Source organism: Ursus arctos, unplaced genomic scaffold (genome assembly GCF_023065955.2).
Source record: "Ursus arctos isolate Adak ecotype North America unplaced genomic scaffold, UrsArc2.0 scaffold_9, whole genome shotgun sequence".
In the NCBI taxonomy this organism is placed as follows: domain Eukaryota; kingdom Metazoa; phylum Chordata; class Mammalia; order Carnivora; family Ursidae; genus Ursus; species Ursus arctos.
This window is the reverse complement of record NW_026623111.1, coordinates 52,002,954-52,029,804: the sequence shown is the minus strand read 5'-3', so window position 1 is coordinate 52,029,804 and position 26,851 is coordinate 52,002,954. Positions and strand designations below refer to the sequence as shown.

The 26,851-nt window shown below is 40.6% G+C and overlaps 1 long non-coding RNA gene across 1 annotated transcript in view; it reads left to right on the top strand.

Annotated features, from left to right (window-relative positions):
- Positions 1-23,139, top strand: part of LOC125280976 (uncharacterized) — a 68,091-nt gene extending 44,952 nt beyond the window's left edge. Inside the window, exon 4 of the long non-coding RNA XR_007187919.2 lies at positions 22,998-23,139. This is a non-coding gene — a long non-coding RNA (uncharacterized LOC125280976). The remainder of the gene's footprint in view (positions 1-22,997) is intronic.
- Positions 23,140-26,851: the final 3,712 nt, after the last annotated feature.

The following is a 26,851-nucleotide window of genomic DNA, read 5'->3' as shown; positions in this document are numbered from 1 at the left end:
GAGTTATTTTTCATTTAGTAGATTTCTTCATTCAATAAGCATTAGTCCACACAAAGCTTACTATAGCTGTTGTTTGGGGAGGGCTTTATCCCTTGTTAAAAAGTCAGACACCCTAGAAGGTGTGAAACATTAATGATTACCAGTTGTTTATACCTTATTCTGATTAAGCTCCATATTTTTGTCTGTGACAATGTTTGGTTGAGGGAGGGGGAATAGAGAGATGAAGAGAACTTGATTTTGCAGAGCAAGAGAAAGTACAGTGAGGAGGCCCACTGGGAATGGAGAACAGGAGACAATTTCCCAATTTTGGTGAAGGCCAGGATGTTCTTTTGATTCTGTTCTTCTGATATTCACCGTCTTAGTATTTTAACTCATGCCTCTATACAAGTATGATCTTAAAAATATTCAAGAACTGATAAGGCACTGAAACCACCCAATTAGGACAGACACCGTGAACACCACCCACTACTACTGAACCAGAGGGGATTTCTTGGTTATAAAATAAATTTAGAGGGGGAATCAAGGAGTGACTCACTAATAAACAAATAAGAGTGAAGCAAATATAATGACCTAAACAATGGGGTATATCCCTGGTCTGAGTCCTGAGGTAAGCTGTGCTGGCCACCTTTGTGCTTTTGTGGCAGTTGTCTTTCTCTTACATCATGCTCACTACTTTTAGACTTGTGATTGTTTTGTAAATAAATAACATAGTGATTGTTCAACAATATTTCTGTTGATGTGCTTAATATAGACTAGTGACTGTTCTTCGTAATAGAATTTTCAATCTCAAGGATCTTTAAAAACTTGCTGCATTCATGTAGTGTTGTGTTTAATTTGCACTGAAAAATTAAGATGTCTTTCCAGTATCAAAGCAGATACTCAGTTAATAGTTGTTGGATGAAAATTTATGAAAGCAAGAAAGCAGGCAAGCAAGCAAGGCTCAGATTGATCATGTCCTCCATAAAGTATTCCTGACTGCCTAAGTTGGATGTGATTTCTCCCTCCTTTGACTTTCCATTGCCCTCTTGTTTGTATTTATTACCTCATGCAATTTGTTTTCTCATAAATGCACAGTGCCATTTTATCAAATGAATTACAAGATTGTAGTGTGTTTTCTACTTTTTCATACCACCCACTCTCTTAGTAACGAAAAGTTGAATTGGGAAGAGGGAATGGGGGAGACAGGGAGACCTGGTGGTGTGAATTGATAATGGTCTCAACTAATGTGGTAACAGTAGGAATGAAAGAGAAGGGGAGATAAAAGAAGCATAATAATAGAATCACTCAGACATCGTAATTGGGTATGGGAAGATGGGGAGAAGGAAGAGTCATAACTAACTTGTGATTCTGAGCTTTTAAAGTGTTAGGATTCTTGGACCTAATCTCTTTCACAAGCAATGTTGTAAAGCCAGTGCTGTTTTACTCATGGAATATGAGCTGATATAGAGGGTTTAGCTATTGCTTTTCAACCTGGAATGGGTTTATAGTTCAGCCAAGGTTACACAGCTAGTAAATGGCTGAGCAAGGATTATGAACTCAGGGAGTGTGGCTCCAGGGCATGCTTTCTGGCCACTGTGCTGCATAGCCTCTTATATTAAATAAGATGAGGCATATGAAACTTGCAAACTTGAAAGCTGCATACAAATATTACTTCAAATAAACATTATGGGAAGTTTGTATCATTGGAACTGAAATTCAAAGCATTAGGAGTAGTCAGTGGCATATGAAGAGGGTTACCAGGGAAAATAGATAACAAAGGGCAGGTGGTTCCACAAAGGCACAGTGAGTAATGTAAAGTGTGGGGGAGAGAAGGAGAATGTGTGTGGCTGTTAAACAACCTGACCAAACCTTTTCCCAGTCAGCTCAGTGAAAATGGAAACCTGGGGAGGGCATTTAGTCCTAGAAATTTGATCCCAGAGTTTTCTAAACTTTGGATCTGAGAGAAGGGGGACAATGACTTGGGGTTTGTAGCTCAAATATTTCTTCCACCTGCCACATATACACACAATATTTTGGGGCTAATCAGTTAGGATAACGGTTATCCGAGAGCCTGCTGAAGCAAGGCCACTCTATCCTTGGAATTGTTTCTAAATGTAAAGTAGGAAGTGATCTTTTGCTTGAGCCACGGAATATGGGCCAAGAGTCCAAGATTCAGCATTCAAAATGCAAGTGATATCCTTAGAGAATATCACAGCATAAATAGAATTCCTAAATGCAGAGGGCAAGGATTCTGCATGGCCCCCATGCACAAAAGAACCAATAGGGTAGCAGTTGGGAATCAATCCTGTTAAATGCAAAATACAATAGGGAGCAAGCACTGCATTGTTTCAGAGGCATTCTTAATTAAACAATTCAAATATGCATTTAATTCCTGCTTAAATGAGGAGCAGAAAGAAGGCAAGTGGACAGCACTTAGTGTTAAATGTCATGCCTTGGAAAGTACAGGGTATTAGAGGAGCTTGAACAGGGCCAAACTGGTAAGAGCACAGAGCATGGGAGTAGGACAGAGTGGGGGCAGCTAGAGAGACGAGTAAGGTCAGATTGTGAAAAGCTTTTTAAACCATGGTAAGGAATTGGGATCTTATTCTTAAGGCAATAGGAAGGAAGACATCTGAAGATGAAGAAGAAGCTGCATCTTGAGTGTTGGAGAGAGAAAGAATTGCTCAGGATGATGAAATTAAGAGATTATTACAATATCTCTGCAGGAGACAATGATGGCTAACACTTGGGGTGCCTAGCTGGCTTAGTCAGTCAGTAGAGCATGTGACTCTTGATCTCAGGGTTGTAAATTCAAGCCTCACATCGGGTGTAGAGATTACTTAAAGATAAAATCTGTAAAAAAAAAAAAAAGATGGCTAACACTTAACTAGCACTTAATATGTGATAGTCACTCTATCAACTACTTTATTTATGTATTTTTCTAACTACTTTATGTATAAATGTGAGGATAATGAGGATAGTCTAGGGTGTCACAGAAGATGAGGTAAATGAATTTTAAGAGGCAAGAATGGCCATGTAAATGAGATGACAGATTTAGCCTTAGTGAAGTCAGAGCCATATATTCACTAGTTTAAACAATATCTATTTATCTATCTATCTATCTATCTATCTATCAATCATCTATCTATCTATCATCTATTTTTTAGAGAGGGGGAGGGGGCAAGGGGCCGAGAGAGGGAGAGAATCTTAAGCAGGCTCCATGCCCAGCGCAGAGCCTGGTGTGGGGCTTGATCTCATGACCCTGAGATCATGTCCTGAACCCAAATTAAGAGTCGGACACTTAACTGACTGAGCCACTCAGGCACTCCTAAACAATATGTTGAAGAGGTTTGGCAAGGACAGAAAGAAGAAGGAGACTTGAGAGATGATTGTTTTTTACTATAAGTATTCTTATGTATAAATGCTACGGAGAAGGAGTCAGAGTGAAGTTGTAGTCAGGAGAGGGAGGAATAAACAATGTAGCTGCTTCTAGATGTATTAGTGAGAATAAAGCTAAATTGCTCCAACAAAGAGACCTTAAAATACTACAGCTCAAACAAAATCACCCTTTATTTTATTCCCATATAACCTTGTAGGGCAGCTCGTTTGTTAGGCATCTCTATTCCACAAGGACATTGAAGGACCTAAGTTTCTTCGATCCTGTGTTTTTTTGCTTCCTTAGGGCATTGTTTTGTGCCTAGTGGGTCTCCACTGTGTCATTTGCTTTCTGAGGGAAAGGGAAACAGTATGGAGAAGGTAGTCCTGTTATCTTAAGACACTGGCCAGGAAATGCATACCACTTCTGCCAAATCTGTCAGGTGGTCACACATACCTGCAAGGGAGGTAGGAAATGTCTATCTAGCAAGCTACATGATTTTGCTATAATTTTATTTCTGTGTAAGAATGAGAGAAGGATTTTCCTCTTTTGTGAAGGGTTCAAGTATAAGTTGAGAAATGTGTATTCTCCAGAATCAAATATCTCTTTAATTCAAATGCTTTTCAGAAGTTAGGAGGAAAGCAACCTGATTGTGCTAATTCAAAATGAATGTTCCTGGCTGGAAGCCCATCACCTTTTGGGAAGTTTTTGCTTTATTAAGGACAGTGCTAAAGAGAATATTGAGACTTTTAATTTAGAAAGCAAAAGTATCCCAAGAACATTTGCCTAATAATAAGAAGTAAAACTTTTAAGCCAGGAAGAGCTTTAAAAGAGAAGCAGCTCTTCGATAAGACACATATTTTGGGAATAAAAATCTTTCTCTGAACACCTCAAACAACACATAACCAGGTATGTGTTGGTGTTACCACCTCTTCCACTTCTGAATTGAAAACTGACTGTTGTCCTTAGACCTCCTGAAGTTGACTATTCCTATAGGTCCGTTGTCACTCATGAATGTTACAATGGGAATACAGCAAAGGCAGATGAAGGTAAGAATTTTTTTTTTTAAGAACACAAAATATATCTTGATCACTGTACAAATGAATTCGCTTTTCCACTGTCAACTTCCCGTTTGATTTCATTATGGTAAATTCCAACATTATTATTTCTAACTGGCAATCATTTATCTGACATCCTCAGTTACCCAAACAAAGCAGAGAAGTTATGTAGGAAAATATCCGAACATTAAAATAAATGTCACAAAATTCATGCATTAAGACTCATGTGCTTTTCTTACAGGAGAATTGCTCAGACTTCCCATTCACTCCTGTTTCACACATGGCTTGCACAGGCTGGAGTCTGGGGTAGGGCTGCAAATGAGATAGGAAGCAAGCTAGAGGCAGGTGAATTGAGAGTACGAGTGATTGATGAGAATAAGTCAGTGAGGAAAAGCAATGTAAAAATAAATGTATTGCGACATGAATGAGACTCTTGAGTGTTTAGTGTTTGAGATTCAACTCCATATCCTTTAATAATTTCTGAGGTCATCACCAATACAAGTATCAGAATAAGAATTCATGATCATAATGGTTCTGGAGTAGTGTAACTTGTTTAAAATGGAAGCAAATAAAAGTTTAAAACACTTTAAAAGGGTATAAAATCAATAGCAAGTCTCTCTCTCATTCAGAATGAATTTTTATCAAAAGACCCAGAGATGAGTAAATTATATTATTTCTGTTATGCTTTGTGTCCCGGAAAAAATATTTTTCTTTCTTTTCTGGATGAGACAAATTTCTCAAGTAGATAAAAATTGTCCATCACACTTTTATTTCCTTTCCTTGACTCAATTTAATATTTTTATTTTTTCTAGAGAGAGGGGGTGAGAGAGAAGAGAGCAAGAGAGCACCAGTGAATGCAAGGGAAGAGGAATGAGGAGGGGGAGGGGCAAAGGGTGAGGGAGAGAGAGAATCTCAAGCAGGCTCCACACCCAGCGTGGAGCCAGATGCTGGGCTCGATCTCATGACCTGAGCCAAAATCAGGAGTTGGATGCTTAATCAACTGAGCCATCCAGGCACCCCGCCTCAATTTAATATTTTTGACCTTGAAGGAATTCTCATTACATACTCTATGTGCCCTCATTGTGCTCTAAGTCCTTGACTGTGGCACACTAACACCTCCCCTCACGCCACTCCCTACCCCCCCTTGGCCTTGTCCACTTGGCCACTAAGCCACTAAGTGCTCCACTGACTAGAACAGGGCCTGGCACCTCGAGGCGCCTGGGTGGCTCAGTCGTTAAGCGTCTGCCTTCGGCTCAGGGCGTGATCCCAGAGTCCTGGGATCGAGCCCCACATCAGGCTCCTCCGCTGGGAGCCTGCTTCTTCCTCTCCCACTCCCCTTGCCTGTGTTCCTTCTCTTGCTGGCTGTCTCTCTCTCTCTGTCAAATAAATAAATAAAATCTTCAAAAAAAAAAAAAAAAAAAAGAACAGGGCCTGACACCTAGAAGCGTTCAATGTGTCTAAATGAATGAGTGAAAGAATAGATGAATAAATGAAAAAAAAAGTTCTCAATACCTCTAATTGTCTTCATATTTTCTCCAGAATTAAAACTCTTTAATTCAAACGCTTTCCAGGAGTTAGGAGGAAGGCAATCTGATTGAATTAGTGCAGGATGAGTATGTTCATGACTGAAAGCCCATTACTCTTTTGTGAATCATTTACTCTGCTAAGGAGAGTGCTTGATAATCCAAATGAATACCTAATTCATAGAATTTTAGGCGAAGGAACAAGGTGAGACTACAAACAAACAGGCAGGCTTCGTAATGACATCGGACAGAGGAGAACTGATTCGGGCAGATTAACGTTACCTGGGAATCTGTTCCCAGGGTGAGTGTCGCTAAAGCTACCTCTACCGTTTTATAACTTCCTTTTACCTCCTCTTCCAAACTAGTAGGTTCTCTATGAGCACGTAAATGTTTTTTGGACTGCTTTTATGTTCCAGTAAAATAGAGCATAGGACTAGAGTGATGACAGCCCTTTGTATGAATGGACCATTGCTAAGTCAGGGACTGCTGGAGAGATAGATTTAGGTCTTTGTTACGGAGGATGTTAGTTTTGGCAGAGCAGTTCAAGTTCAAATGTCGAAACTTGAATGGCTTACAGAGGGATGCTTCACACATCTAAGATCAATTTCTGGATGACCCCCATGAATTTAAGACTAGACTTTGTCTGGATTTGAGTGTGTGTGTGTGTGTGTGTGTGTGTGTGAAGGGGGAGGCTGGAAAAGGTGAAGTTTGAAATGAGCAAGAAGGGACAAACAAGATTGGCTATGGATCATCCTCTATCTTTGGAGAAAAAGTCAGCCCTCCTTTCCTGCCTTCCTCCTTCCTTCCTTCCTTCCCTCCTTTTCCCCACCCTGCTCCCTCTCTGCCTCCTTCTTTCCTACCCTTCATGTAACAATATTTATGGATCACCTTGTGTATGCCTGTATTCCTATGTTTTTGTTGCATTTGGATATTAATTATGTTCTGAGACCATACCAGATTTTAAGTCACTAAGACCTCAATTTTGCTTGATTTTCTCTAATTAACCAATCCCCAGTGGTTGGTGGTTATTTTTGTAATCCTAGATGTTTAAGGGTTAATTCCTTAATAATAATGAAGCAGGCATTCTCAGTTCTTTTATGCCTATCAAGTCCTTCTACTCAGGGCATCAAAGCAATAAAATCTTTGATGAAAATTCTTCTCAGTAGATTTCTCAATGAGAAGAGTAAATTGAGAAGAGGTCGCTCTGCAGTGCCAAAATAGGACTTGAACAAAAATTTGACTAATTATTCACCAATTAATATGCATTTCTTTAATTTTCTTCCATATCCTAAGATTGAGTTTAGGGCTCAGATGGATGTTTGTGTTTTGTTGTTTTTGGTTTATTTGTTTCTTTTGATCAATTTCTTTCTGATTCTGGAATACCTTTTAGATTATAACAGTGACTAACATTTACTGAGCTCTTGGTAGTTACCAGGCATTGCACGGAGTACTTCACAACAACCCTGAAGTGAAGTGAGATAGGTACTGTTATTATCAACACTTTAGGGAAGCAAAAACAAAGTTGAGAATAGTCAAGTTATTTGCCCATGCTCAGACAGGTAGCAGGTAATGAAACCTGTTTTAAAAGTCGAGAACCCCACCCTCTGGCATGTACTACATCTTTTCTATGATTCTAAGAATATAGACCATTGGGCATAAGACATTTAAAATAAGAGTAATATCTCTGCCTATGTATATCTCATTGACTATAACATGTGTACATTTTTCAAGATTTTATTCATTATTTTGGGACATGAATAAAATTAGTAAAAGAGCTAAAATCCGTTCTGCCTTAAACTGAGATTTTCTCCTGTATCAGGAAGAAGAGTGGTAAGAACTATCCTGATATTTTCTCCTCTTTTTCTATTGCTATTCTGAGAAAAAGCAAGATGGGTTTCTGACCTCTTTTTCTTGCTCTCTACTTAAATAGTATCCTCTGACAGCCAGATAGAGATTAGTCAGTGTAAGAAAAATCAAAGCTATTTTCTATTTGAAAAGGTTACTGAGGTAAATTATTTTTTCTCTTCTGGAGATCTTTTAAACAAACCACACACACACACACACACACACACACACACACACACACGTTCATTCAAGAAAAATTAGATACCTCTGGAGAAGTTTAAGGCTAGAATAGTTTCTCTCACCTGCCTAAATGTAGAAAGTAAAGCAGATAATCTTTGTTCTCTTATTTATCAGATATTTTTCTTCTGTAGAGGTTACTGTCCAGTTCTGCGGACAATGCATAGAATCACAATAAAAGACTTAAGTTTCTGTCCTAAGACCTTTGATAATATGGCAGAGAAATGATCTTAGTCATGCCTTTCACTTTTGAAAAACAAAAGTTAAGGTTTGCTGGGTTAAGGCTGCACATTTTAAGGACCATTATAAAACCATGTTCCCTTTATGGTTCCTGTTATTTCTTTGGGAATAAGCAAGGACTTTGTAGAAAATGGTTAACTATTTGAAGTGACTGGGAAAATAGGAAGCATTGTTTTTACTAAAGACGTAATGATACAAATGGTCTGATTCCTTTTTCAAATAGGGTAGATGATCCAGTAAGTTTCTCTCACCAGTTTTTCTTTGCTATTGTGAAGGGTAGAATAATGGTCCAGAGAAGTTCATGCCTCCATCTCCACAACTGTGACTATGTTGGTTTATGTGGGAAGAGGGATTTTGCTGATGTGATTAAGTTAAGGATCCTGGGTGATTATCCTGGATTATCTAAGTGGGCCCATATGATCTTAATGGTCCTTGTATGTGAAAGAGGGAGGCAGGAGAGAGTGAGGGTTAGAGCTGGACATTGGAAGATACTCCACCACTGGATTTGAAGGTAGAGAAAAGGCCCATGACCTGGGGGAATGGAGGCAGCCTCTGGAAGCTGGAAAAGGCAAGGAAATGGATTTTCCCCCAGAGCTTTCAAAAGGAAGGTAGTCAAGCTGATATCTTGATTTGAGCCCCCTGCTATGGTCTGAATGTTTGTGGCTCCCCAAATTCATATATGAAAATCCTTATACCCAGTGGAATGGTACTAGGAGGTGGGGACTTTGGGAGATCATTAGGTGTTGAGAGTGAGGCCCTCATGAGTGGGAGTAGTGCTCCTATACAAGAGACCCCACAAAGCTCCCTAGCCCCTTCACCATGTGAAGAAACAGTGAGACGTCTGCAGCCTGGAAGAGGGCCCTTGGCTGACCATACTTGCTTATGGATCTTTGACTTCCAGCTTCCAGAATGCGAGAAATAAATTTCTGTTGTTTCTAAGCTAACTAGTGCGTGGTATTTTGTTATAGCAAATCAAATGGACTAAGAAATCCATTAAGACCCATTTTAGACTTCTGACCTTAGAATAGTAAGATAACAGTTGTTTCAAGCTATTAAATTTGTGGCGATTTGTTATAAAAGCATTAGGAAATTAGTACTTGTCATGGTTGTAACAATGGTTGTGGAACAGATCTTAAGGTTGTAACTGGAATCAGCATGGGAGGAAGGTTCCAGGAAGTAATCCACTGTGTGTGAATGATCTTGTTGGTGCTGAATTTAGAGATAGTGTCAATTTGGAGAATACTGCACTTGTTACTCTTGTGTTTCTATATCTATCTCTGCATAAAATGTCTGGGGTTGGTAAACCACCTGGAGGACTGGTTTGTGTAACTGTGTCATAATCAAATACTGAAAGAACTTCAGGTGGGGAGGGGATGGGTAGGGGAAGAAACCATGTTGTAAGTTTTTATCTAGGAGGATAAAAGTTAAAATCAGTCAAGTACAAGATCGAAGTTTCTAAATATTAGTTTCCCGAGACCTCTAATTACATAACAATACCTAAATGTGAAAATTTAAAAATAGTGGGTTCTTTTTTGCCTAAGATAGCTTTAATCAGAGATTTTTTTGTGTGTTTCTGCATACACCTTGTGAGATAATATAATACATATTGGCCTCTAGCCCAGTTCCTGGCACAGACTTCTAAAAAGTCTTGTAATTTTCTAAGTAATAAGAGCACCAGGAGTCTCTTTTGTTCTAGTATTTGGTCTTTGACCCCGGTTCTTAAATCCTTTGTAATTTCCTCGGTGATAGCAGTGTATTTGTATTTGTTCTAATGAGGTGTTTCTGGGTGGGCTCGGGGATGCGGCCTGGTCACGAGAAAGAAAGAACAAGCCATAATTAGAAGCTTAGAAGTTTCGGCCCCATGTCGTATTCCCTAGAGAGGGGAGATGGGCTGGAAATAGAGTTAATAATGGAGCATGCCTATGCGATAAAGCCTCCATAAACATCCCAAAAAGTATGGGGGTTGAAGAGCTTCTGGGTTAATGAACCCATGGAGGTGCTAAAAAAGAGGTGCTTCTAGAGACGGTAGGGAAATGCAACACTCCTTTGTACTTGTATGTACCTTGCCTTACACATCTCTAGCATCTGGATGGTCATTTGTCTCCTTTATTATATCCTTTTTAAATAAACTAGTAAGTAAACTGTTTCTGAGTTCTGTGAACTGCTCCAGGAAATTAATCAAACCCAAGGAGGGGTTGTGGGAACCTCTCAAGTGTAGCCAATGGGTTAGAAGCGTAGGTGATAACCTGGACTTGTGATTGGCTCTGAAGTTGTGAGGGGCACCTTGTGGGAACCCCTGAACTGTGAGATCTGATGTTGTCTCCAGGTAGATAGTGTCAACACTGAATTGAATTGTAGGACACCCAGCCAGCGTCACAGAGAATTTCTTGTTGCAGCGACAATGCCTCCCACATTCAGTGTTAGAAGTGTTGTGAGTATGGTAGTTGTGTGAGTGTAGAGGAAGCACCTGGGAGGAAGACAGAGGTTTTCCCTGTACACACCTATACTTGTGCTGATCCTCATAAGGATGCTTCTGAGGAACTGTGATATGGCAACATGCTTTGTTATCATCAGTATGAGGTGAAATTATTGGTTGGGACATTTTACGGATCATGTTGAATATTGACAATCCACAAGAGCCACATATGTTAAGTGTTGTTGTGATAGTCTGAGGAAACAGAGATCTTGCAGGCATAAAGCCTGAGTTCTAACATTTTTTCTCAATACCTGTGTAGTTCTCATAGGCTTATAGGACTTTGAGAGTGAGAAATTTAGTTATACCTCTTTCATCTTAGGATGAGAATAGCCCCTTTGCATGTGCTTTTCTATCTGTAAAATGGGATCATGTAATATCATCTTTCTCAAAACTTCAGGATGTTTAAGATCATTCAGGGACTTAAAATTACATATTGCATTTAGAATACTTTGTCACCTTAGTCTACTACAGATATGCAAGGTTTTATTAACAGCTACTTAATTAGCTGGAAGACAGTATTCTTGATTGTGCTGAATCATAGAGAAGTGGTCATGTTAGTATCATTACCATATTTTGAAAATGCACTCATGTTGGCTTTTGGGAGGCAACAATGATAGTGAGTCTCTTTTCTCCTATTTGGCCTACATTTAGCCCTGCTTTGCCTTTCATTGACAGGCTTGCTAATTTCTTTTTTCTATCTAGAGAGTATAAGCCTATATACTATGGCTAATGATATCTTTTCCTCTTTCCTGTTTCATTTCCTTGTTCCCATCAGTGGAGGGGATACTTGGCTCTGGAGTACAGTTCTGTTTTATATGTCTTGGGGCTAATTTTTTCCATAGGAAGCACAAATGAATGTGAAAAATATGGTTTCAATATCAGAATTTTGCTTTAAAGACAACTTTTAATAATGAACCCTGTTTATTTTATTGAGAGATATCAGTATAACTTTGTTTCTGCTCTGTGCTAAGCATTCCAATGTGACATCTATTGTTTGTTACTTTTAATGTTCTCATTAACCCAACGCTTTTGAATGAGCCATAGAGTTAAATTATTTCAGTATCTGAAAGTGAAGATATTATCTAGTAAGTTGCTGCTCCAGCATATTCTGATGGCTTCAAGGAGCTAATGAGGCTTCCAAAGGTGCCTGTTTGGAAGAAGCTAAATGACCACAGACATCAGGCATAAGTAAGTGTGTAATACAGAGCTCTAGCTGGGAATGTGAATAATCAATTATAAAACCCAGAAGCTTCAGTATAAATCTTAAGGATGCAATATGGATTCTACTGTAGATGGCTTAATGAATCACTATTTGGAAAACTATCAAAAGGTACTTCCTTCCCTGGGTTCTTCCTCTCCCCTTATTATTTTCCCTTCTCAGTTTTTTCTTTGCTTTCCCCTTAAGTCATTCCCTTAAATCCTTAAATCTTTTGGTCTGCCTTGACCTACTATATTTTTACTCTTCACATTTTTCCTTAATTGTATCTGTTTCCATCACATGAGAGATTACTCTTTGTTGAATCATTATCTATTCAACCCTCTTCTTTAGTTAGCAGAACCCTGATTTCATGTAGGGAGTTAATGGGCTCAGCTAAAACATTCTGCTCCCTAACTTCTATCATACCTATGTGGGGCTGTATGTCTAAGATCAGACTAAGGAGTTGTGAACAGAAGTGGTGTGTGAGATTTCAGGGGTGGCTCCTGAAGGGTGCTGGAAATGTCCTCTCCCGCCCTTCTTGCCTTCTTTCAGCAGCCTGTAATGCAGCCATGATGGGCAGAGCTTAAAGAGCCACACTAGACCAGAAGGTGACCTTGAGGATGGAAACCATGTACTGAGGATGTTGATGCAGAAAGGTGGAAGACTTGCTACCTGATGATGAGTTGTAGTCACCATATCAGCCCTGGACTCTGCACCTCTGGATCCAGAGAAATTGCTTTTAATTCTGTTAAAACCACGTTATATCCAGGCAACATAACCTTAATTGGTAAACATAAAGTTTTACGTGGATACCTATACCACATCTTTATCTCTAACCTTGTCCCCCTGAGTCTTAGATTCATGTGTTGAAATAATTACAGAACATTTCCTTATTGATATTCCTTAAGTTACTTTAACATTACCTTCTCCGGGCTGAGCTCCTAACGTCCCTCCAGTAATCTCCCTAACCTGCCCCCACTGTGTTTGGAATTTTACCATAGTTGCAGCATTCAAGGAGAGCCCACAGGGAAGTCCTGGATCTCTCTGCTTCTTCTCCCATCACTCCAATCAGTCATCAGACCCTTCTAGTGCTCTTCTCCTCATAAATATTTACTAAGTTTTTCTCCTCACTCTCCATCCCTCTCACACAGCCCCAGTTCAGCTTCTCATCATCTCCAGGCTGTCCTGGGTGCTTGAAAGGTGATTTTGCCTTTAATTCTGTGCCCTGCACAACTAGTTTTTACACATGTCACATAGGATTTATTTAAAAAGTAAACTGGATTACATCATCTCCTGCTTAAAACATCTCAAGAGCTCTGCAGCAACAGGCCCCTGATCTTGGCATACAGGGCCATGATCTGCTCCTACTTATTTTGTAGTTTTCATCACTGCTCCTCTCTGTCCTATATTTCATACTCCAGTAATACTGCAATTATAGTTTCTATAACATGCATGGATTTTCAAGCTCCTGAGCTGTTGCTCATACCATTCCCTTTGCCTGGAACAGTCCTCTCTTCCCCTTTCATCTTTCTTTTGTATAATGCATATTCTTCCTGACCTAATTTGGTTCCATCTTCTCTGTGAAGATTTCCTAGACTGCCATTCCCACCTGGCTGGATCGGGTGACCCCTGACCTCAGACCAGTTTTCAGTGTGGAGGATCTGGGGGTGGGGAATGAGGGGAGAGGAAGAAAGGGGTTCTGAAGTAGGATTGCCAGATTTAGCATATAAAAGTACAGGATGCTCAGTTAAATTTGAATTTCAGATTAAAAAATGAATAATTTTTAAGTATAAATATGTCCCATGCAATATTTGGAACATACCTATACTAAAAAGATATGTTGTTTGTTTAAAATTTAAACTTGTCTGGGCATCCCCTATTTTAGCCAGCAACCATATATTGAAAACAAGTTAGCATACTTCTTATTTTTGCCTAGTTCTCTTTCTGGCCTCACTTATGAAAATATTGATGGTAAAGAACAGATCAGTTTTAAATATCATTGCCCTGATCCCCGCCTGCAGAGCCATTCTTTGAAGGAGGGAGACAGGGACAGTATGAGAGCCTACAGAGGGAGCAAAGCTTGCGAGAGCCTTCACTTCCATGAGCACAGCCCTCCCCCTTAGAATAGGGACAAATTTGAAACAAATCATATCCTTGCCTACTGGATATTAATTGAGCTTGTTGAAGTGTCATTCTGAATCACTACAACCTGGTTTATCATTTTATTCTAAAGAGGAAGAAAATGCTTTAGTAGCTCCCCAGAGCCTCAGGAAGGCTCTCAGAAGACAGCAGGGGGCAGAAATGTAGCACCGGGTGTGGCTTCCAAGAATGGAATTGCTGAGAAACTTTGTCAGGAGAGTACAGATGAACTCGCCTCGTCTGGCTGTTCCTTTGAAGGGGCGGAGAGGGAACTTACATTTCTTGGGCATCTACTGAATGACATATTATGACCAGCAGTTCCTTAAAGTTCTGCAAAACCACATTCAGAACTTTGGTGTCCCATGGGGGTCTGGTAGCTCTGTTGAGAATTAGGACATATGCACTTTGAAGTAAGGTCTGCTTTTATAATACAGGGCATTATAGAATAACTATATTTGTAAAAATAAATTTATCAGTAAATTATACTGGACATTTTGAAGTATAAAGATGAACTTTTAAAATAATGAACTATGAACTTGTAAAATCTGTGCGATTAACATTAAGGCTACATTTGGCCAGGTTATTTGGGCTGTGTCCACTGCTAGTTACAAATTTCCTTTTTCTCTGTGAAAGAGCTGTTGCTAACCCACAGTGTCTCTGCATTAGGGTCTGCTCAGTCTCTTGCCCTTCTCCCTTCTCACAGCTGGAATTGCAACAGATGGGGTTATCGAATGTGGAGAAAGAGATGAAATTAACACAGGTAATGAGCAGTAGTTTTACTGATGGAGGAGTTTCAGTTCATTTGGGAAAATTCCAGACGCTCAAGATCTGCAGTAAGATAAATCAAAACCTAGTTTTGGGAAATAAAAGGGGTATGGCTGCAATTTAACATTTATATAGAGCCAACATCACACTGAACATGGCAAGAGGTAGAGGAGCAGCTTGGGCATTGTCCTCTCTTCCTAGTTTGTTGTCTAAGAAAAAAGCTTCTGGAAGTTGGAACCACTTCATATTTTAATTGGTTCACATGGGCATTTAAAAAGTGCATTTAGTTAAGAGGATGCCACTTGTTCCTCAGAGGCTGATGGTTTCTATTTATCTAGATCTACTCAGGAAGCAATGGAGTAGGTTTATGCCACCCGTGACTTAAATGTCATAAACGAGTTAGAGGCTGTTCTCACACTGAGAGGAGCTAGGGCTTTAATGATCCTTGCAATCCTTCGTTTGTTTGTTCCTTCCTCCCCTCATTCCCTTCTGCTTCCTTCCTCCTCTTTTCTGCCTCCTTCTACAGTATTTCCTGATTGTCCACTTTTATTCTTGGTGTAAGAGAGAGAGTAGTAAACAAAACAGACAAAAATCCCTGCCCTCAGTATAGTCTAATTGGGGAGATAGATCTTAAAGAGGACAAATTCGAAAATATATAATATGGTAGATAGTGACAAGCACTAAGGAGGAAAGGAAGCAGGAGGAGGAGGATTATGTGCATGGTTGTTAATTTCAGACAGAGTGGTCAGGAAGGCCTTACTCAGAAGACTTCAGGAAAGAGCTGAAGACGTAAGAATGCAAATCGTGTGGGTTTTTGTGGGAAGAGAGTTTTAGGAAGAGTGACCAGCAAGGGCAAATAGCCTGAGATGGGAATGTGCCTGTGTCTTTGAGGAATAGTGGCAGGCAGACCAGTGTAAAGACAGAGAAGTTTAGTGAGACATGGCCAGAGAAGGGATGGGGGACTGGACTGTGTGGGGCCTTGAGGTCTCTGTAAGGACTTTGGGCTTTACTCTGGGCAAGATAGGAAGTTGTTTGGGAATTTGGAGCAGAGCAGGGATGTGAACTACATATGTATGTGTATATATATATTTTTAAGATTATTTATTTATTTTAAAGATTTATTTATTTATTTGTTGGAGAGAGACAGAGCACAAGCAGGGGGAGTGGCAGGCAGAGGGAGAAGCAGATTCCCTGCGGAGCAAGAAGCCCAATGCAGGACTCAATCCCAGGCCCCTGGGATCATGACCTGAGTGGAAGGAAGACACTTAACTGACTGAGCCACCCAGACACCCCTATTTGTTTATTTTTGCGAGAGAGAGAGAGAGAGAGAGAGAGAGCAAGAGCGCGAGCGTGCATGAGCACACAAGGTAGGGGGGTGGGAGGGGCAGAGGGAGAAGCAGACTCCCCGCTGAGCAGGAGGCCCAATGCAGAACTCAATCCCAGGCCCCTGGGATCATGAGCCTAAGGCAGAAGCTTAACCCACTGAGCCACCCAGGTGCCCAGAACTGACTTTTGTTTTGAAGGGATCCCTTCGGATACTGTTTTGATGATAGACTAAAAATGGGCAAGGGTGAAAGCAGGATTTCCCGTTAGGAGGCTATCACAACAGCTTAAGCAAGATGTCAGGGCAGCGAGGACCAGGCTGATGTTGGAGGAAGTTGTAATATCTAGTTGGATTCTGCATGTATTTTGAAAGTAGACCTAACAAGATTTGCTATTAGATTATACGTATAGTGTGAGAGGAAGAAAGAAATCAAGGAGAATGCCAAGGGTTTGGCTTGGTACAGAGACAGAAAGGATTTTGGGGCAAGCAGATTTTGGTTAGAATGGCAAAAATTCAGTTTTGGGCATGTTAACTTTGAGATGTCTGCTAGACATCCAAGTGGAGATGTCAATAGGAAGTTGGATATACTAGACTGGTCTTTAAGGAAGCGTCTTGGATGGAGAGAGGAATTTGGTACTTATAGGCATGTGGGTGGTATTTACAGTCATGAGGCTGGACAAAATTACAAGATAGGAAAGCAAAAATGTCCCAAAACTAAGTTGCTGGATACTTCAAATTCAAAAGCTGGAGAAATGATGAGAAAGTAGCAAGAAAAATGGAGGGAAAGCATCCTGGGAGGGAAGAAGGAAACCAGGGAAGTTGGATGGGTCAGAGGCTTTGAGTGAAAAAAGTGTTTTAAAGCAGACAGAGTGACCAATAGTATCAAGTGCTGCTTATGAGTCAGCTAAATGCTGCCAACAGGTCTGAGAATTGTTCATGTGGAGGGTCTTGGCAGATCAGTATTATAACTGAACTTGCCACTTGAGGTACATTAAATTGAACACAACCCAGGGGAGTGCTGAAAGCGAAGAACTTTTTATTTCTTGTTACAAGTAAGGAGACAGGGAGATAGGTCTCAAAGCACTGTCTCCCTGTGGGGCTAGTACAGGAAGCTTTTATTTACTGTATCAGGGGCTGGGGACAGGGAGCTTGCATATACATTAAGGAACTGAAACATATTCTATTACTTAGGCACTTTGGTTCAATTGCACATGCCTAGCATGTCAACGTGCTAGAGCATACATTGTATGTTCAAAAAATGTTGAACCCCCCACCCCAATAGAAGGAGCTCTTAGTATTATAATAAGCTAGAGGTAACCTTAGGACAACTCAGGAGGGCTTCTGCTCAGGTTCTCAGCTCCAAGCTGGCTTAATGGGGTATCAGGTGCAACACCTAGCTGTCCTTGGCAGGAATTGCTGGTTCTGCAAAACAAAAACACATTCCTTCCCTGCTTTTATCCCTTCCTCCTCCTTCCTTCTACTGATAGCTTTGCCTTCTGATCCAAGTAACTCCCCACTGCATCCTAGCTAACAGGGGCAGAGGTCTCCTGAGAAGGTGGACACTGTTGATTGGAGGCCCAGAACGTCATGCTAGCAGGTGCCCGGTGCCACTTATTCTGGTCCCCAGAGATCTTATCCATCTCAAGAGACTTGAAATCTAGAAAATATCTTTATTCTTTATGTTGGAGATTTCATTTGGTATATATGGTGATTATATCTCTAGGGTAGTGCTGATGAACTATCTGTCCTACAAGTTCCTTTGAATGATAAGCAAGCAGTCTCAACCCTTGAGCCTAAGTCTATGTGTTCCTTGATTGGTCTACTGTGCCTGGGGATGACATGACCTCTAATGTTCTGAACTGACAGGATGGACCTGGATGCTGGCATTAGTATCAGTGGTGTGTTGGAGGGCATGCTTGGTTAGAGAGAAGTTGAGAGGAAAGAAGGAAAAGATTGAAAATACTGAGTATAGAGAATACTTTCAAGGAGTTTTATTATAAAGGAAAGGACTCCCATCCCCTCCCCTTCCTTTCTTGGCCTCCCCTTCCCTCCCCACCCCTCCTAAACCCTTCCCTCTTTTCTTTTTTATTTTCTTTCCTTCTAATTTTCTGATAAGATATTAATGGAAAAATAAGTTAAGTCCTCTAGAATCCTTACAGCTTCTAAATGTTAAAAGAAAGAAGACTTTGAAACAACAGGAAGGAAAAAAGAAGGAAAGAAGGAAGAAGAGAGAAAGAGGGAGGGAAGGGAGGAAGGGAGTCTAGGACAACATGGTAGAATTTAGTCACATTGGATTCTGTTCCAGCTCTACTCCTTCACTGCTCTCTTACCTTGGCCATGCTATTTAACATCTCTATATCCTAGGAACCTCACCTATGAAGTGGGAAGAATTTCTTCCCCTTAAGATTATTATGGCAAATTTCTGCATAAGGGATAAAATACCATGAGAAATGATAAAGTAGCCTTGGTGAGAACCGAAAAAATATTTAGAAAGTGAAGACTAAGTTGCAACAGATATTGACCTTATTTTCAAACTGAAAAAAAGATTACCGTATTCTATTTTAGATTTAATCAACATATGTTATATTTTCTTTGATTAAAAAAGAATAAGTACTATTTTTATGCAGCTAGTATGTGTATAATTCTAAGCTATGAGTCTTTATTTCTATGCTCTAGGACCTTAAGATTGGGAAAACAAAACAAAAATACACAAAAGTTTAAAATGGAAAGGAAATATAAAAATTTGTTAGGTAGGATACAATAAGATAAATTTTTTTCTAATACTAGTTTACAGAATGCAATTTAGGCAAAAATGTTATACCAATTTCTTTCAGAGTTATACATTACTAGTGTAATACATTAAAAAAATCATTAAATAGTCATTAGCATTGTCTCATTTACCATGCACTTAGGTGGAGAAAGTCAATTTTTATCCTAATTCTGGAATTCAGGCCTGTGATATACAGTCCTGCCTCTGTCAGAAGAGTTGGAATGAATTGGGACCACATAGGAATTATAATTCTAAGAACTTGTGTCCTGGAAACAGAAATATTACCAAGTGACAATAATATCGTGATTCCTGGAATAATTTCTGCTTCTTCCAAGAAACTCACACAGTTACCTAAACCCTCACTCATGAAGTATCCATAAAGGCAGAGGGCAGAGCACCTCAGCCACACCTTGAAAGTCACCTGTAGCTTTAGGAAGAGTATGGCCCTGTGAACCAATGTACACAAGACCCACTTGACACCCGAGAATGCCAAGCTCTACTTTAGCCCCAGGAGCTCTGAAATTTTTAAGAAAGCAAGCTATTCTTCTATATGATTTTCATCACCTTACAAAGCAAGGGTGTGTAGTCACATTTAAGATGAATTGTTAGTCTTAGGATCACCAGTTAGCAAACTGTGGAAATGGATCCTTTTGTACTGAAGACCCCCACTTTCCTATCAAGTACCTCCCTGTTACCTTCTTGTTTCGGCCCTCCTGGTGTGGCAAACACACTTCTTTTTTGCATCTCCTGCCTTCACTCTTTTCATTCCCATAGCAGACTTACTCAAAAACAAAGGCTTTAGTGATGAAGAATAGTTTCTCAGTTTGAAGGGTTGCTTTCAGCTCATTTTTAGCTATTTTCTTAGTGCCTGGAACTTACACTCTACAGGCACTTAATAAGTGCAGCTAAGGAAAGTTCGTGTGACTATTTTCATCAGTGCTGCCCACTTACAGTAGAGTTATTGTGATAAGTACACTTTTTCAAATGTTCAGATGTAGAGTTATGTTCTTCAATATAGGAGAAGTGCTATGGACAAAAAGCTTTGCCCACCCCTCAAATCAATCCTGTCTGACAGCCGCCAGTGTGATATTCCTCCAGCCCCAATTCCCTGGGCTCAAAATCTGCAGTGGTTGCTGCGATGGTTCCAGCTGAGGGTGTAGTAGAACTAGCTGGGCACCATTTTGTTTTACTGTCTTCCACCTTTTCCATTGATCTGAATTTTCTTTCAGTGAACACAATACAAAGGAGAAAGCTACACACACACACACACACACACACACACTCACTCCTTGGCTCAGCCTAAACCTCTAAATAACTCTCATAACAGTTAAGTTCTAATGAAATTGTCAGATGTGCTCGTTTGTGACCGAATAGGATTCAAACAGAACTCCCTGCTGCATCTCATAAAGTCTTGTTTGGAAGACTCTATCTAATTATTAACCCATAAGAAGGCTTGATAGTATCACTTAGAATTTTCAGAGATTTTGCCAGCTCTACCCATGAGTTGGAGAGTTCATGACAAATCAATGTTGTATTACAGATGGCCTGTATATTCTGCACTGTTTGGGTCCTCATAGAATGACCACATGGTTTGTTGACCTCTGAAGGAGTGTGAAACTTAGCCTGCAGATTTATAACTTTGAACTGGAGGAAGAACAAATGTCATCGTGCTGCTTTTGCTTCTCTGTATTTGCCCCAGAGGAGTGCTAGGCTCTCCTGAGGACCTTATGGTTTTATCTTTCAAAACTTCTCCTTCACATTAATTTTCATTTCAATAGATCCATGAGAAATTGTGGCAGCTCTAATAACATGAACGTTAAAAAAAAAATCCCATAACATCAAGGTTGCATATTTCCTACTGATTAGTGGTTTTCTCTTGATTAAATTATGCATTTTTAATACAAGTCCTTTATTTCTCAACAGTAACACATGGCAGAGTCATCCCTTGGTGTAGACCAAATGCATTTATGGGTCCCTGTCTAGGCATATATGGAACTGCTTTGAACTTCAGACTCCGTGTATGAAAGACATCCAAAATGCTTAATAAACGCTTCTGTTACAACTTTTTACATGATCTGTCTGAGGGGAAAAGTAATCTTCTCATTGTTAAGCTAGTGAAGGGAAATGGAGACATTGAAGGTGGGTGGCTTGTCCAAGGTCACTAAGAGTCTTACCATCGCACCAGCTGAGTAGCCTAGGGATTGAAATCCCAGACTAGAGTTATCTCCAAGTACGTTCGGTTTCCAACTGGCTTAGTAACTATGTGGGGTGTCACTGTGGTGCACTTTATTTGTTAGCACCAAACATCCAAACATATTGATCGTTTTATATTGGCTTCTAAAGTACCTTAATCTCCGTAACTTCTCTATGTTTTATGTGATGCTCAGGGAAATCTCGGCCAGATTTTTGAACAATTTATGGATAGGCAGACAGTGAATGGTACCCGAGGGCTTTCTTCCCTCTGATTCTTCTGTTCTGAATTTCAGAATGCTACATGTTAGGAGTAAGTGCTGCACAAAAGAAGTTTTCAGAGTAATTTAGGGCAAGTCGTTATATGTACTTTCTCTACTAGCACAGATTTTCTTATCCTAACTAGAGATCCAGGCTCTTTTGCTGGTTGTAGGCTTTTTGCATGAGTATAGGAGTTTGGCAGGAAATCTCTACATGTAGTGATTCTGGAAGAGGTCTGGGCCCAAGGAAGCCTCATGTGTCAGTGTAGCCCAGGATGACCCAAGGCTTGGTATTGTAAGGTTTAATTGGAAGGAGGTAAGTTTGGTTAACATGGGAGACAACACCAATTAACTCTGAATTATTAGTATAGCCTTTAATTTGTTTCCCTGGCACTGCTAGTCTACATTCTACCTCATAGCCAATCTGAGCTTTCTAAAATACAAGTCTTGGGGCACCTGGGTGGTGCAGGCCTTAAGCGTCTGCCTTCAGCTCAGGGCGTGATCCCGGCGTTCTGGGATTGAGCCCCACATCAGGCTCCTCCGCTAGGAGCCTGCTTCTTCCTCTCCCACTCCCCCTGCTTGTGTTCCCTCTCTTGCTGGCTGTCTCTGTCAAATAAATAAATAAAATCTTTAAAAAAAAATAAAAAATAAAAAAAATAAAATACAAGTCTTGGGCACCCGGGGGCTCAGATGGTTGAGTGTCTGCCTTAGACTCAGGTCATGATCCCAGGGTCCTGGGATCGGGTCCCGCATAGGGGCTCCCTGCTCAGCAGGGAGTTCGCTTCTCCCTCTCCCTCTGCCCCTCCCCTCTGCTCGTGCTCTCTCTCTCTCTCTCTAGAAAAAAAAATACGAGTCTTGTTTTTCTTTTAAAGATTTATTTACTTATCTTAGTGAGTGAGAGAGCGAGGGCAAAAGAGTGTGAGCGAAGGGGGGAGGAGCAGAAGGAGAGACTTTTCGGGGCGCCTGGGTAGCGCAGTCGTTAAGCGTCTGCCTTCGGCTCAGGGCGTGATCCTGGTGTACCGGGATCGAGTCCCACATCGGGCTCCTCGGCTGGGAGCCTGCTTCTTCCTCTCCCTCTCCCCCTGCTTGTGTTCCCTCTCTCGCTGGCTGTCTCTCTGTCACATAAATAAATAAAATCTTAAAAAAAAAAAAAAAAAGAAGGAGAGACTTTTCAAGCAGATTCCCTGCTGAGTGTGTGGGGGGGCTTGATCCCATGACCCATGAGATCATGACCTGAGCTGAGACCAGGAGTCAGATGCTTAACTGATTGAGCCACCCAGGTGCCCCTAAAATACAAGTCTTGTTAAACAATCGTCTTGATTAAATGTTCTTGCAGTTGTACCTTGTATTCATTAGGTTAAAGCTAGGTTATGCTGTGGTAGCAAATTAACAGAAAATCTCAGTGTTTTAAGTCTTATTCATTCTCCATGTCCCTTGTGGTACAGGAATATGGGGGGCAATGCTCTGCCTCACACAGTTGCTCAGGGATCCAGGCAGGTGGGCACTATACCGTCTGAATGTTGCTGGTGGTTGTAGCAAGGATAGAGAGAATGTGAAGATGCCACATGGTTTTTCTGTGCTTTGAACCAGAAGTGACATCTATCACTTCTGTCACAGCCTATTGGCCAGAACTGGCCCTGCGATTCCTTTAACTCCAACATTTGGAAAGTGCGGTCTTTCATGTGCCCAAAGGAGAGAACAGATATCGTGGAGCACTTGGTAAGTTGACTGCATTCTTCATTGCACTTGTCACAGACATTTCTCATCACTTGCTCCTTGCTGCAGCTATAACTACCGTGTGCCTTTCCCCCTTCCCCTGCCATCCTTGCTTCTCACTTAGATGCAGTCATAGTGAACTTGCGCTTCCCAGATTGTGCTGTGCTGTCTCTCACACTTTTGTATGCACACACACTGTTTCCTTTGCCTAAAACACCTCTGCCCACTCTTTGGCACTTTTTATAATTCAGTTCTAATATTGTTTTCTCTGGGTGTGAAGATTTTCCTGAATACCCCACCCCCAGTATGGGTTATTTGGCTGTTCTCTTGATCCCCTAACACCCTGTACTTAATATCTCGGTAACATTTATAATATGGCACTCGAATTGTGTGTTGACTCACATTTTCTTCCTACTAGACTGCCAAGAGGCATCTTGGGAGCAGAGACCATGCTTTAATTAACCTTGAAACCCCAGCATCCAACACCTGCTACATAGTAGATGTTCAGTAAATATTTGTTAAGTGATTATATGAATCACAAACTGCACCTTTGTTAGTAGGTCAAAATGGAGTTTGGATTTGGAAGCTAGGAAATTTAAAAAAGGTCTATATGAAATATATACTAATTGATATCTGATCTTTTTGGATGTCCATATTCGCACAATTAATCAGTCTCTTTTTAAGAATAATTTTTATATTTATCTTGGATTAAAATCAGTGCTCTATAAAGCGTTATATCATATAGATGAGGGATTTCTTTTTTTTCCTCAAGAATAATCTCTCTTTAAATCAGTTTACAAATTTGCCATCTTTTGCACCTGTGTTTTCTATTTGTAAAATTGCGTATAGGAACGTAAGTCACCCAAGCCTATGATCACACTGGAGGCCATGACATAGCTTCACTTGCCATTTTCCTTGAAATTCTAGGGGAAAGTTCATGCTGCTGATTATACTGACCCCTTGTGTGAGACTTATGTTTTGCCTCTGTTATGGGTTGAATTGTGCCTGTCTAAAAGAGATGTTTATGTACTAACTCCTGGCACCTGTGACTGTGACCTATTTTGTTAAAATAGGGTCATGCTGAATTAGGGTGCGCTCTTATAAGAAGAGAAGAATAGGCACTTGGGAAGAATGCCGTAGGATGACAGAGATAAAGAATGGAGTGATGACTCCATGAGCCCAGGAATGCCACCAGAAACTAGCAAGAGAATGATTCTACCCAGTGTATGAGGGGTTAGCATGAAACCTGGATTTTGGACTTCTAGCTTTCAGAGCTGTGCAGGAATAAATTTCTGTTGTTTTAAGATGTCCGTTTTGTTATTCTTTGTTGTGGAAGCCTTAAGAAACTAATACAGCCTCTTTGTAATGTTTTTCCTATAATACACAAAATATGTGCTAGTATTCAAGTCCGGGCTCGCAAACTAGCTTGCAAAAACAAAGCAACGTTGTGAGCCAGTGAAGGGTTGACTGTAGTCGTTGTTTTTTCTTTCAAAGGAGACTATTGTAAATCGGCTGGGAAAGAGATGTTTGAAAACAGGAGAAACAATCAAAAACCAGTGACCCCTTAATGCAAATCTGAGACTGCTGTTCTTGTGAGGATAGCTCCAGATAAGCCAAGGCTGAGAAGAAGGCAGGGATCCTTCTGGATTGAAGAGAGTGTCTGGATGGCCTGGAGAACTAAGTGGCTGAACTTTTGCTGGATTTAGTCAGTTGACACTCAAGTCTCGTGTGCTCACTCTTTTCTGTGCCTTCCTATACGTCACTGGTTGGAAAGTTAAAAATATATTTCCAGGAATCCATTGCAGCAGGAATTCTGGAAGGAAATTATGTTCTGGCAGTAGCAGGTATTCAAGAGAGATTTGGAAGGTGGAAGCCAGGCCGAGGTCATAATCCTGCTGCTGCTTTAGCAGACAAGCGAGGTCCTGGAGATGTGTCAGAAGCTGCTAGAGGACCTGGCTGAGTGTTTGAGTCTGCTCAGTAGCTCTGTGGGTGTCAGGAGAGAGTTATGGTGTTGGTGGTGGCAATTTCTTGATTCCTGGGTGGAACTTCTACACTGTGTTCCTGTCTCCAAATTCCTACTGGTATTACCCTGAATTCGGATACACCAGCTTATGTTAGAACTTTATAAACATGTGATTCCCAATATTAAATTCCAGGCTGTTAAAAATACTAAGTCTGTTTCTTGGACTAAATTCTGACTGATGGGATTTTGGATTGGTTATATGACTCGGTTGGATTTGAAGGCAGTGATGTTTTTGTTACTACCAGAAAACTGGATCCTTGTAGTCAGTGGCATACTGTGCAAGAGTTCCTTAAATTATCACATGGGGTCCCCAGGGATAAAATGTCTATGGGATGCAGGCTTTAGAAGACTGAGGGACTTTTTTTTTTTTTTTTAAAGATTTTATTTATTTATTTAACAGAGAGAGGGAGAGCCAGCGAGAGAGGGAACACAAGCAGGGGGAGTGGGAGAGGAGAAGCAGGCTCACAGCAGAGGAGCCCGATGTGGGGCTCGATCCCATAACGCCAGGATCACGCCCCGAGCCGAAGGCAGACGCTCAACGACTGAGCCACCCAGGCGCCCCTGAGGGACTTTTATGAGAGACTCCTCTAATAGAAATGAAGACTGCAAAGACTATGGGCTGGTACGGCTGTGATGAGGAACTTTCTAAAAATGTTTTTTCTCTCTTAAAGTTACAGGCTGATATAACTGCAATCTGATCATATGAGTTGCTAAATTATAACATAAGTTGAATTCACAGCTTTACCAGGTGTTTTTTTGGGGGGGCGGGTGTCAATGTTTAGACTTTGGGAAAGACTGGGACACTAAGAATTGGAATGGGAATATTTGAGTGGACTAAAATGAATCTGGGTAGCCTGAGCAACCAAACTCCTGAACCTTTCTTACCATCAGAGGTAGCCCCTCCCTCCTGCTTATACAGTTGGTCCTGTGTTCATTGGACAACTTGGGATGACCTCTTTTGAGGCCTTTACTTTGAAAGGACATGTCAGCTCTCCTCATGCTGCAACCCTACCATTCTTTAATACCTTGACATAAGTCAATCTCAACATATCCCAGGAGCATGTACAAAGTCTGATCCAGTAGAAAAAGCTTAAACATAAAAAGACTTGCTAAATATCAGCAGACATCTGGAAAACATGGGAAAGAATGGGTTCTAAGTGTGCTAAACCAGAGAGGAGGGGATATATCTTTATGTTGGGCTACTTTTAAGGATATGAGTAGACTTGCAAGAGATTCTGAATTTAGGGTGCCAGCTCAAGGATGGGAATTGTTCTAACAACCTGAAATGGTCATCATTTACTACTTCAGCATTCAGGTGTAGAGGATCATTAGCTCCTCCCTTGGTGTGATGTTGGGGTTGGGATCCAAGGCTCAGAATGGCAGTACTGTGATGGGGAAGGCCAATGGTCTTAGGTGGCAACTTAGTGTTTTACCTGAAGTGCTAGCTTTCTATGCTCCACCATAGACAATTCCTATGGAACTTTATAGGAGGCCATCCTGCTGCAGAAAATTAGCCTTGGACATGTTACCCTTATCTTTTACTTGGTTGACCGAAATCTGAACCCAGTCAACACCAAATAAAGTTGACTTGGCAAATGTTGTGTGGAAGAAAGAATAGAAAGATTTAGGATGATGAGAATATTAAAATATATTTTATCATATGTTACTCATCTCTTCCTCCCGTGTCTCTGAAAAGGCTCAGAGGAAGTTGCCTTCATAAAGACATTAAGAA